Source organism: Podarcis muralis, chromosome 17 (assembly GCF_964188315.1).
Source record: "Podarcis muralis chromosome 17, rPodMur119.hap1.1, whole genome shotgun sequence".
In the NCBI taxonomy this organism is placed as follows: Eukaryota; Metazoa; Chordata; class Lepidosauria; order Squamata; family Lacertidae; genus Podarcis; species Podarcis muralis.
This window is the reverse complement of record NC_135671.1, coordinates 39,700,389-39,712,985: the sequence shown is the minus strand read 5'-3', so window position 1 is coordinate 39,712,985 and position 12,597 is coordinate 39,700,389. Positions and strand designations below refer to the sequence as shown.

Sequence of the window (12,597 nt, the reverse complement as noted above, 5' to 3'; positions counted from 1 at the left end):
TGGGCAAGCAGCAGAGGCACTGATGTGGGTCTTCCCTACAGGGGAAAGCAGCAGCATTGGTTGGGGACGGGCATCGCTTAGGGAAGAAGGTGGTGCAGCCGGACCAGAGGCTGCCTGTTGTATCAGGAGGAGGCCAAGCATGGAGCACACCTCTGCACTCAGCCTCCTCTGACCCCTTAAGACTGGGTGGGCTCAGCCCCATCCCAACAGACATGGGGGGGGCTGAAGACACCTCAACCCTATAGAGTTGGCACCTATGGAAGGAGATGTACAAGGCACCATCCAAGCATCTTATCAACTCCAGATTTGTGTAGGGTTCACTCCTTAGCCTTTTCATCTCCCAAAGCTATCTCACAAGGCAGCATGGGTTTAGGACCAGAGTTTTTCTACTCCTAGATGGGCTCCTTTCCCGGGTGGACAAGCCCCATCTGTCTCCCCTTCCCTCTACAGAATGTACAGAATCACTCATTTGCATGATCCACCAGAGCTTGTCTTCTCATGCAGGGGGACGTTCCTGACTCACTGAGGGTTTGAGACCATTGGCTACCCTCACCTGGTTTAACCGGAACCAAAGCATTTCTGGGGTGTGGCTGCTGCCGCCACATGCTGACAGCTTCACGGAGCCATAGGTGAGAGCTGAGTGCAGGGAGGAGACCAATGGTGTATAAACTACCCCAGAAGGAGCATGATGTGGCCCCCACCAGAGGTACTACCCCTCCCCTAACACCCCAGGCTCCATTCACTTCTAAAGAAAAAAATAGATTGTGTTGGGAACGATAGTGAGGTGACTCAGCTGTTGCTATCCTGGGCAGTGGGGAAGCCTTTTCCCACCCGTTTAGAGTGATGCTACTCTGCCTCAACTACAGGCAATATTCAGGAAGTGGTACTGCTTTTGAAGGGGAGAGGGAGGTGGGGAAGCTCCAGCTCAGTCTGGGAGAAGTCTTTTCTTACTTCCCCAGGAGATTTGGCTGGTGCCTTCATTACATATCTTTAGGTACCAGGCAAAAATGTTCCTCTTTAACCAGGCCTTTGGCTGATTGTCATCCAACACCTTTTTAAAATGTGTGTGGGGGGTGTTATTGGGGTTATTTTTCTTTTTCTTTTGTATTTTGTGTTTTTATATTGTGTTTTTATGTTGTAACCACCCTGAGACCTGCAGGTATAGGGCGGTATACAAATGTAATAATAATAACAATAACAATAATAAGAAAATTCCCTCCCTCAGCAACAGCCCTCAGGTCAAGTTACCCCTGCTACTAAGCAAAATAGCTTGGCAAAGGCTTTCTAGATCTTAACAGTAGGTCTGGGGAACCCATCGCTCCAACCATCTGCAGAGCACCCAATCCAGCCAGTCTGCGTTAAGCCTGTCCATTTTTGTTCATGTTGAAAGGTTTTTCTTCCATGTAATGAAAGATACACGCGCACATACCAGCTCTCAATATAATACATTGCAATGAGTAATAATACTGTGTGTGCCCCCACCACAGGAATAAGCACAATGGGTGAAGCGAACCTGCGGCTCTCCAATACAACTGTGGTCCTCTACAAATCCCACCGCCCCATGCCATTTGCCATGCTTGCTGGTGCTGATGGGAGATGTAGTTAAGCAACATCTGAAGGGGTAAAAGTTCCCCACACCTGACGTACAATGTATTTATGCAATTTTACATACATAAATTTATGAAAATTGTCACTCTGTCAATTCAAAAATTTACGCACATGTTGCACCACAATGAAGTACAGTATGTTGACAAACTGGAATGTGTGCAGAGGACAGCAAGTAAGATAGCCAAAAGCCTGGAAACCAAGTTGCATGAGAAACGGTTGAGATTGCTGGGTACGTTTAGCCTGGACAAGAGGAGACTTAGATATGATAGCCATCTTCCAATAGCTCAAGGGCTGCCACATGCTGGTTTTCTCCTGCTCTGGAGGGTAGGATTTGAACCAATGGCTTCAAGTTACACGAAAGGAGATTCCAACTAAACATCAGGAAGGGAAAGAGCGGTTCTGCAGTGGAACTGACTCCCTTGGAAGGTGAGGTACCATCCTTCATTGGAGGTTTTCAAGCAGAGGTTAGAGGGCCGTCTGTTATGGATCATAGGATTGCAGATTTGGAAATGACCCCAAGGGTCATCTAGTTCAGCCCCCTGCAATGCAGGAATCTCAGCTAAAGCATCTGTGACAGACAGCCATCCCACCTCTGCTTAAAACCCTCCAAGGAAGGAGAGTCCACCACCTCCCGAGGGAGTCCAGTAGAGATTCCTGTCCTGCAGGGGGTTGGACTAGATGACCCTTGGGGTCCCTTCCAACTCTACAATTCCAGATTCTATGATTCAGCAGAACATATACAAATTCACACACATGCACTTTCTAAACAAATATACACACAGAAACACACAATGTGTATGTAATGTATACTTGGAAACAAAGCATGTGGCTTATCTTGTGTGCATCCACTGTGGGCTTACACACTCCTGCTTGTAATCGCTGTGAGCACACACAATTTCCACATATGCACGCACAAATACATACACGTGTCAATGATGCTTCTCTCTCCCTTCCCTCACCTGGCCTACAAACTCTAGCAGTGAATGTTCATATGAATAAATTGATTTTACATGCTTTGTATCCAACTTGTGGCCCAGAGGGGTCAAAAAGATATTCTCCACATGTGACAAAGGACTCTTTCTCTGCCTCCACTTGGGTCATTCCAACTAAATTCAAGCTGTTGGGTGGTGGGGACCAACTCCATTTCATATGAACACTTTGTTAAAAAGCAGACCACTGGCCCCTCTTGCCAAGTGCCGCCTGCTCTGACTGGCACTCTTTTTCAGAAGACCTGCTGCCTTAGATCCTTTTAACGGAAATGTCAAGGATCTCACAATCTCTGATATGAATTACATGGGGTTTATGTCAGAGGGGAGATAGATTGTTCTGGCTTGTGGTCAAGGCTTCATTAAACTGCTGCTCAGCAACTCACTTTACATGAGGGCTATGGAGGGCTATTAAGTGGGCCAGGGACCCTCTTCCTGTAGCCACAGCAACCACTGTCTTCACACCTCTCCTGCCCCTAGGCTGGCTCTGGGGAGCCGAGCAGTTGAAGGGCCTGGATTTTAGGCCAGTTGCTGATCCTTAGGCTATATGCCTCCCCTTTAGCGTGCTTAATTTATATGCCAGAGCTCCAGCAGTATATCTGAGGACTCCCTCTACACAGATGACGCCATCAGCCTGAGGCCTGTCAAAGAAGGTGGGGCCAGTGTCAAGCCAAGCAACGGCGGCTGCTCCAGGACTGACACCTGCTGCTTATAATGGGAATTGTGAAGGGAGTTCCTCTCCGCCACTGGTAAGCAGCACATCCTGACACACTCATAATACAATCAGTACAATAGTACAATACATGCACAGCAGATATGCTTGGGGACATACACATACACACTGTCATGAACACACACACATTTTGACAACACGCATGATAGCTCACTGAGTCATACACACAACCACAGGGAACCTGACAAGCCCCCAACTGCACGCCTGTAAAAACTTACAGATAAGAATAAGGGAAGGGTCTCACGGCCATCTGTTTCTTAGCACAATGCACTTATATCTTGCCAGACACACAAATTATTTCAGTGATGTTCATTATCTGATTGACCTGTGCATACCACTGTCCAATTTAATTGGCAGATATATCACTTTATTGAGAAAACACAAAGTCACATTTACAGTCATGGGATGGTGGCGGGGGGAGGGGGGGCAAGCAGGAAACAAAGAGTCTTGTGTCATCTAAAGACTAGCGTAGTTAGTCCATAGGGTTTATGAGTAAACAAAGAGAAAATAATGGGAAATTAATTAGGGATAAGTATACTTATAGACCTAAGCACACACTATCCACGGAATCACATCCATTCACAAAAATATCAAGATCCTGCTATGGTCATGCACATCTGTGTGATTTGAAACACACTTTGACACAGACTGTACTTAGTCAGGCCCAGACAATGCACAAACACACCCTCAAACTCAAATGCTGGCAGGCAAGCATGCACAAAGACTGAACTCCTAAACCTATTTAGTAGAGGGCAAGTCCCATTGCAGTCAGTGGTATTTCTGAATAAACAGTCTTAATAAAGACTGCACAATACCACAGATAATTATCGCCAAGCCTGCCTCTGTTATATTAGAACTCTCACACACACATTCATTCACACACACAGTGACAAACTAGCACTTCCAATGAAACACACTTGCTACACACAATCCAATGAATACTCATTCAGGTAATATATCACATTAAAACACATATGGATGTTCTGTCACCAATTTTCCACACACATATGTACTGACTCATTATTATTAAAATTAAGTCAACAGTGGGATTAGACACCTTTTAGTTTCAGAAATTTAAACTGATTCACTCTAGTAAATCACACCAATTGACTCCAGTGAGTTACTATAGCCTTACAATTGATTTACTAAGATTTTACACAAAAGTGTAAAACAAAAATCCTATCATTATTTCAGTTGCTAAACTTTTGATACATACCTGGCTCACTGCTTACTTTCAAAAGGAAGAGTGGCAGGGATAGTAAGCAACCTTGACATCAGTGAAATAACATTTCATTTATATCACCTTCAGCCAGGGTAACTTTATTGTCTCAAGTAATGTCCTCCTAATTTACTAGTAACAATATCTACCTTGCAAACACACCCATTAAAGTTACTAGATCATTTTATTTTATTTTTAGTCTAAGGCCTAAATAAGTAACTTGTATAAAGGTTTGCTGTCTGATTTTGCTGTCAAGGTGTCTGTTTATGCATTCACACAAGCACAATTACAGGGATTAGTAAATTGGCTCCAAAAGAAATTCAAACCATTCACAACATATTTTCACCTGACCAGCACTAGCACAAAGTTGAATGCAAACAAACCAGACCCATAACCTCAAATGCCATCACCTCTGGTTTTATATCTGGCTTCTACTTGGGTGAGAGGAAATATGCTTCTTTTTGTCTAATAGTCAATTCTACTTTACATTAAGTGACAGGGATTTAGAAACAAATGGTTCCAACTGAAATACTTCTGATTTACAATTAGTTTACTACTAATTTACACCAAGGTATCTGCTGTAGGGGGAGGAGAAAAGGAAGTGAGCCCCACATCAAAGTTTTTCTCCAGATTTGGGAATAATGTACTTTTTATTTACAGAACAGTCCACCGAAATGAACTAAGAGTTGTCCCTTAACTGCTTGTCAATCTGAGAGAAGGCCTGGTGAGTTGGAACAAAGAGACCCATAATCTCTGCCCATAATCTGCTCCATATTTTTGTATCTCATTGGATACAAACTCGATGCAAATTTCAGTGGTGAAAATGAGTATTAAAAAGCTGGTGCTGTGTTGGAGGCTGGGTTGTTACAAAAGTGGTCTCCCTTGACAGAAAGGGTCAACCCTCTCAGATATGAATGCTCCCTGAATAACAAATGGGGGGGGGGTGCTTGAGCATTACGTCTGCTAAAGATTTTTCTCCACCTCTTCGCCTATCTTCAAAGAGCTCCATATAAGGGGGGGGGGGAGCTACCATGGAATGGGGGGGGGGTTCAGGAGCAACAGGGCGGAGCAGACAAAAGGAACAAACAGGCAAGGAGAAGGTGGGGAGCCTGTAGCTCTTGCAAAATGGAAATAAGACTCCCACACCCAGCTTGGTCATGAGCACATGGGGTGTTAAAAGCACCCTCCCTCCACCTCCACACACACACACACAGAGGCAGAAATGAAACAGGTGGTGGCTCCATCTGAAAAGCAAGAGTCAAATGAAGAAGGGGCAGAGGTGGGGGGAGAGGGAGGGGGGGCTTGCCATGGTGACTAACAGGCAGCCAGATGAATGAGATGAGCAGGGTGTATGTGTTTGTATCTGGATAGATGGAGAGTTAAGCAGACAAAGCAATGCCAGGAAAGAGGGGCTGGACTGGGGGGGGGGGCACAGATCCCAGCCCTGCATCACCAGTGGGCAGCATGCGGGTGCTGGTGGCGGGGCCTGCTCACCTCGCTCCTCTGGTCTGAGAAATCAGCGGCAGAGACGACCCCTCAAGCAGCTGGCTGGGGGACGCGTCCCGACCCGCCTCCGGGCTCACGCCCTATCCGGAGAGGCAGGCTGGGATGCCGGAGCCGTTGCCTTGGAGACAGGGCCAGTCCTGCTTCCTCCTGCCAGGCAGGGATGGGGATGGGGAGGCTCTCATCGCGAAGGGATGGCCCCCTCCCGCTCGCTCGCTCTCTTCCGGCAGGCCCGGATCCTGGCCCCGCTATTGTCCTCTGGAGTCAGCCTGGGGAGGGATGCATCTGGAAGAGAGATCGGAGCCTCGGCCGCTTCTGGCCACGGGGACCGGAGGCTTAGCAGAAGGGCGGCAGCAGCAGCAGCCCTCGCTGGGGAGGCGGGCTGGGGGAGCCGGGGAGCAGCGCCCGCCGCCCGGCGGAAGGCGGCAGCCGGCTGGATGGATCCCGATTTGCCATGTCTGGACCAAGGTTACTTCATCTCCCCCCGCCGCCCCCCGGAGATCCCAGCCGCTCTCGCTTGCTCTCCAGTCAATCAGGCAGCAGCACAAGCCAGGCGGCGAGCCTTCCCTCCCCCAGACCCCCCCCCCCCCTTGGATCAGTCCATTCCCACCCGGAAAGGCAGCAGCAGGCAGCTGGAACGCCGCGCAGAAGAAGAAGAAGAAGAAGAAGAAGAAGAAGAAGAAGGAGAATTATCCGGACGGATCCATTCCGACCGCAGAAATCAGACCCTCTTGCCAGGCCTCCTCCTGGAGCGCGGCCTCAGGGCAAGCCAGTCCCGGCTCAGTCCCGGCGCTCCGCTCTGCCTCCGTCCAGGGCGCGGGGGTTTCTCCAGCCAGCGGCCCGGCTCCTCCAAGCGCCACTCAAGCCATGGCTGGGCCTGGGTCTCCCGGCTGGCTCCCCGGGGAGGCCGGGCGGCGGCGGCGGCGGCGGCGGAAGCGACGCGGGACGAGCCGGCCGGGAGGACAATGGGCAGCGGCGGGAAGCGCGCGCGCGCCCGGGCGCCGAGAGGCGGGCGGAGGAGGGGAGCGGGCTCGGGGATTTCCGGACGGCTTCGGCCCCGGCAGCGGAGGGAGGGGGGCTCTTCCCCCCTTACTACATCAGGACCAGCTGATGGGAGAGACCAAGCGCGCCAAGGGCGGGGGGGGGGGGAATGGGCTCGGGGTAAGGCAGCGAGCAGCCCCCGCCGCGACCGCCGACTTCTCTTCCCAGCCCCTCTTTCCAGGCTGGAGATCATCGGGGGGGGGGGGCGTGGGAGCGGAGCTGCGCGCGCACACACACACACACACGAGCCCCCTTCTCCACGGCCACCCGGGACCCGGGACACTTGGACTGCGCGCCTTCCTGAAAACTTCTGCAATTAAGATCTTAAAATGACACCGCGCCGAGCTCACACGAGCGTGGACACGGGGGCTGTTCCGCGGGGGGGGGGGGGGCAGGAAGGCCGGCGGGTAGCTAGAGAAGCCCTTGGGCAAAGATGGGACTGAGGCGAGCCCGGCCCCTCGCAAGCCTCATTCCCTTGGGGCAGAGTGAGGCGACTGGGTGTCGGGGAAGTGCATTTAACTGGTTAATAAAGAAGAGGGGATGCGGTGAAAGAGGACGGGTGCTTCACATGTGGTGGGATTGCCCTACAGCTGAAAAATGTTCAAACGTGGTTGTTGTTTTTTAATTTGGCGAAATTACCAACCAAACCCTCTGTTTAGATCTTATTCTCGCACTCTTCTCCATTGAAAGTGGTAATAATAATGGAATTCAATGCACACAGGTACCACGATCCAAACGCTCCTAGTCACTTATCCAAACACAAGAATTAGTACACTAGATAGAAATATCCAAACAGCCAGACTTGTGTGTAGTACAGTAAACAAACAAGCAGCCTTAACTAAGCCTTTATTTTTGTGTTTTGCTGGTCTGCAGCAGCTGTTTCACCAGAAACCATGGTGGGAGAGAGGGGGATCTACCTGACAAATAAGAAAGCATTCCTTCCTTCCTTTTTGCCTTTTGCAAGGTTTCAGCAGGATTTCCTAGATGGTTGGTTGGTTAGTTGGAGTGGGGTTTTGCCATTTTGGGGTCAAAATTCTGTGTTTGGGAATGCATTTGAAATTTCCCCATAGGAACCACTAGAAATCATTGCCCCGTTATGCAAATGCTCACCTAACAATTTCCTGAGAATTCAGAGTTTGGATAGCAGGACCTGAGCATATAGAGAATTATTAGTGATGTTACTGGCTACAGCTAGACATTGGAAGGAGGGGTTTTGTGTCCACAAAGGAGGGATAGTACAAAACATTTGGGACATAGTGTAATTTGAACCCTTGACCCAACATACACAAGTTATTGAGGGTAAAGCAAAATGGGATAATTTTGATGTTACATGGTTTCCATTAGTTAATTATATTACTAAATCTCTTAGTCCCCCTAGGCCACCAGCATCCCAAGCAGCAATGTGGTTACTTCCAGTAATGAGAATTAACAACAGTAGATCTCTTTCCATTTACTGACAATTTGTTTTATACAGCCAACATGTTCTTTTCATATTTGTTATGGTTTTATATGTACATTTGTACATGTACCTCTCTAAAATAAATAAATGATTATATAGTATTTTGACTGCGTCAGGTGCCGAAATAATTCGGCTGGCCCTGGGTGTGTAATGGTGGGGAGCCCTTTGCTGACCGGCCTCAGGCAGTGAGATGTCTTTGGCTGATCCTGCTAGGAATGTTTTTATTTAATAAATGTATACACCACTGTTCAATATAAAATATTTTCTAGGTTACTAACAAGAATAAGACAGTTAAGGTAAAATGCATTACTACTATAACATTATGAATAAAATGGGAAGCATTGAATAAAATCTCTCTCAGATTTTAGTAAGATTAACAGAAATGATCTTTACCTGGTGTGCAAAGGACAACAAAGCCTCCCTAACATCAGGAATAGCAGAGTTAATAAGAAGATCCAGAAACTACCATGTTGAATTGTCAGAAAGAATAATTTGTGTCCAATTTCTGGGGGACAACAGTGAAAGACAGCTATTGCGTTTATAGTGTGGGTTTTCCAGAAGCCTTTAGCTGACTACTGTGGGAAAGCGGAAGCTGGAGAGGCCTATGTTCTGACCCAGAGGGGCTTGCTCCGTCTAGATAAGCCAGAGATACTGCACTTCAGTTGACTGGACCAGATTTAGTTCATTACTAGTTCAGCACTTAAACTGTGCCATTGGGAATTGTGGGGGGAAGCAGGTGGCATCAGTCAGGGAGCAGGATTTGGTCTAAAGAGCTGCTGTTTGCTAATGGCCTATTGCAAAGTAAGAAAATATGCTGGGCTGCAAAGAACCAGGAGACCAGAACAGGTGTCTTCTGTACAATAAAACTGAAGGACCTCCACTCTGATTATACAGCTGTATATTCTCTCACCCTAAAATTCTCCTATACTTGCAGCTTTTTCTTGAAAACAGATCAAGCAAAAAATCTCACTAAAATGCTAGTTTTAAGATTTCTTCTTTAGTCTCAGTTGGAGTGGATGAAGCCTCTTTCAGAGTGAAATGACAGGTGCCAAAACATAATGCTATTTGAAAGCCATAGGGACTGACTTGGAAGTTCAAGTTCTACATCATATAAAACTGATAAAAGCACCCTACACATGCTCAAAGGCACTCTTGTCCACACTGTTTCACTTATTCTGTAACTGACTCCTGGTGCTCAAAATAACTTCCAAAGTGCTGAACTTTTATACCACAAGATGTAGCAGTGATGGCTGCCAACATGGGTGGCTTTAAAGCAGGATTATACCATGGAGGATAAAGCTATTGGTGGCTATGCACTACCACCAGTATGAGGCAGAACACTTGTGAATGTCACTTGCTGGTGAACACAAGTTGCCCTGATGTCCTGCTTGTGGGTTTCTCACTGATTGCCCACTGTGGGAAACAGGTTTGTAAGCTACTGTATATAGGCAGCTTTTGGTCTGACCCAGCAGGGATCTTCTTATGTTCTTACGGATGTGCATGGAAATCTCTCAGGCAATAGATTGCCATGGCTTTTTGATATCAGTGAGGTTCCCTCCCCCTGTTGATAGAATGGGTTTGTCCTCCCAATTTTGGTGACAATAAGAGGTACAATTTAAAACAGCATCGTGGTACTTTCAGGCACAGATGACTGGGCTGATAGAACATCATTGACTTCAGGAGACATGTTCCTTTATGTCTATGCTAGACTCTCAAACCTTGACTGGGCAGTCTTCCCCAGTGAACTCTAGCCCTGTGAGGGAGGCTGGGAATCTTTAGCAACAAAAAAAAGTCTCAAGAGAGACTCATGTTGGTTAAACTGGCATAAATTCAATGCAAATCTATTATCATTCTTGAAGATAATACTTTCTCCAACTTGCTAATTGGGTCACTGATGCAAGGAAACAGGGAGGCAGCAGCTACAAATCTGGAGCATTTCTCCTCTACCTGAAGAAGAATGTATGCCTTTAAGTTGACACTGAAGCTTGCATAAGGTCACAGTACGGATGGCAGTTCAGCAAACACCCATACCAACCCAAAAAATTGCCAGGGACACATGCTGTGGTCAGGATGTTTTTATTAGTGCTTTCAATTCAGGCACAGCTCAGTTGATGTACAAACAGTACACACACACACTCTCTCTCACACACACCCCTGAAAAAACATGGTCCATGCTTTCCTTTGCTCCATAGCTAGTGACAAAGGGCAACAGGTACTCAACAGAAAAAACGACACCCAACCACCCTCCACGTTCTTGGTCTCTACAGAGATCTGCTCCCACAGCAGAAGGCTGTGGCTGAGGAAATACTTGAAAGAAATAAGGCTCTGGGATGGAAAGTTGAGGGAAGAATGCTGGGGTTTTATCAATCCATGTGTGCCACTATGCAACACTGTTTCGAGGCAATGCCATTGCCACTTCTCTTGAGTCTTCTGCTAGCTCAGGCTCAAGGACCCATGCACAAGAGGTCATTTCTAAGTCTTAATTCAAACAGTGCAACCATTTTCTCACTGCATGGATTGAATCTGACCACAGCAAATCAGTCCTGTAAGTACCTATTGCTAGCTGGCACACATTGAGTGCAACTCTTCACAATACATTTTACATATGCAACGGGCAATTTACAATAATGGCAGACTGATGTGCAGGACTCATTGCTCCACCATGGGAAGAAGTCAGCACAGACTGACAAACCAGCCACAAGGTGACCAGGAAAGTAGAATCATAGAATCATAGAGTTGGAAGAGACCACAAGGGCCATCGAGTCCAACCCCCTGCCAAGCAGGAAACACCATCAGAGCACTCCTGACATATGGTTGTCAAGCCTCTGCTTAAAGACCTCCAAAGAAGGAGACTCCACCACACTCCTTGGCAGCAAATTCCACTGTCGAACAGCTCTTACTGTCAGGAAGTTCTTCCTAATGTTTAGGCGGAATCTTCTTTCTTGTAGTTTGGATCCATTGCTCCGTGTCCGCTTCTCTGGAGCAGCAGAAAACAACCTTTCTCCCTCCTCTATATGACATCCTTTTATATATTTGAACATGGCTATCATATCACCCCTTAACCTCCTCTTCTCCAGGCTAAACATGCCCAGCTCCCTTAGCCGTTCCTCATAAGGCATCGTTTCCAGGCCTTTGACCATTTTAGTTGCCCTCCTCTGGACACGTTCCAGTTTGTCAGTGCCCTCTTACCCTATTAGATCAGACTGTTGGCAGAAAGGTATAACCTAACAACAATTTTAAAACAACCCAGAAGCCAAATGAACACTATCTAACGTGGTAATATTAGTGCCAGTCTTGCTTTGCAATAAAATTTGAGAACCAAGAAAATAATTACAATTTTATTTATACCTCATCTTAATGTAGTATTTATATAATCATTCAGATGGGTGTTTAAAGTAATCCCTTACATAATCTCAGCAATTCTTACAACAACCTTGCAGGGTCAAATTATTATCCCCATATACCAGATAGAGGGCTAAGGTTGAGAGATTATGACTTGCCTAAGGCCATCTAGCAAATTTACAGCTAAAATGAGATTTGGACTAGTCTTCCCAGCATACGCAATTGCTCTAGCTCTTAATACTTAGACCATGATTAAATTCACTAGTTACTTGCAAGCCCCATGGAAATAAATGGGTCAAGTTAGTTGTGGTTGAATTTTAATAAGGGCAACTAGTTTTAAATAGATTGGGACCATAGTTTTAAAATACTGCTTTTTCTGATGCTCAAAGAACTTCATGTATATAATCTCAGTAATGTGTTTGTGTGTCTGTGTTTTGTTTTATTATGTATTTTGTGTCTTTATCTTATATTTTTATATTGTGAACCACCCTGAGATCGATGGATGAAGGGTGGTATATGAATTTAATAACTAATTATAGTAGCTGAGGTGAGATTTGGACCTCCCAATTTACACTATCATCCACCACACTAGCAGCTCTCACAATGCTTAGTGTGAGCCCCATCTCAAAATAAGCACAACATCCAGGCCCTGACACACTTCCCTGCAATCCTACTGACAGGGGACAACAAATATTATCAGTTCTTC

At 46.6% G+C, this 12,597-nt stretch overlaps 1 protein-coding gene across 4 annotated transcripts in view; it reads right to left on the bottom strand.

Annotated features, from left to right (window-relative positions):
• LOC114587729 (putative G-protein coupled receptor 173) overlaps positions 1-12,597 on the bottom strand; it is a 71,814-nt gene that overhangs the window by 18,966 nt on the left and 40,251 nt on the right. The window contains exon 1 of one of the 4 annotated variants that reach the window (XM_028712397.2): positions 6,041-6,180. The exons of the other annotated variants lie outside the window; for them this stretch is intronic. The gene's annotated coding sequence lies outside the window, so the exon portion shown is untranslated. Of the gene's footprint in view, positions 1-6,040; positions 6,181-12,597 lie in introns of those variants that run through there. 4 annotated transcript variants of the gene reach the window in all.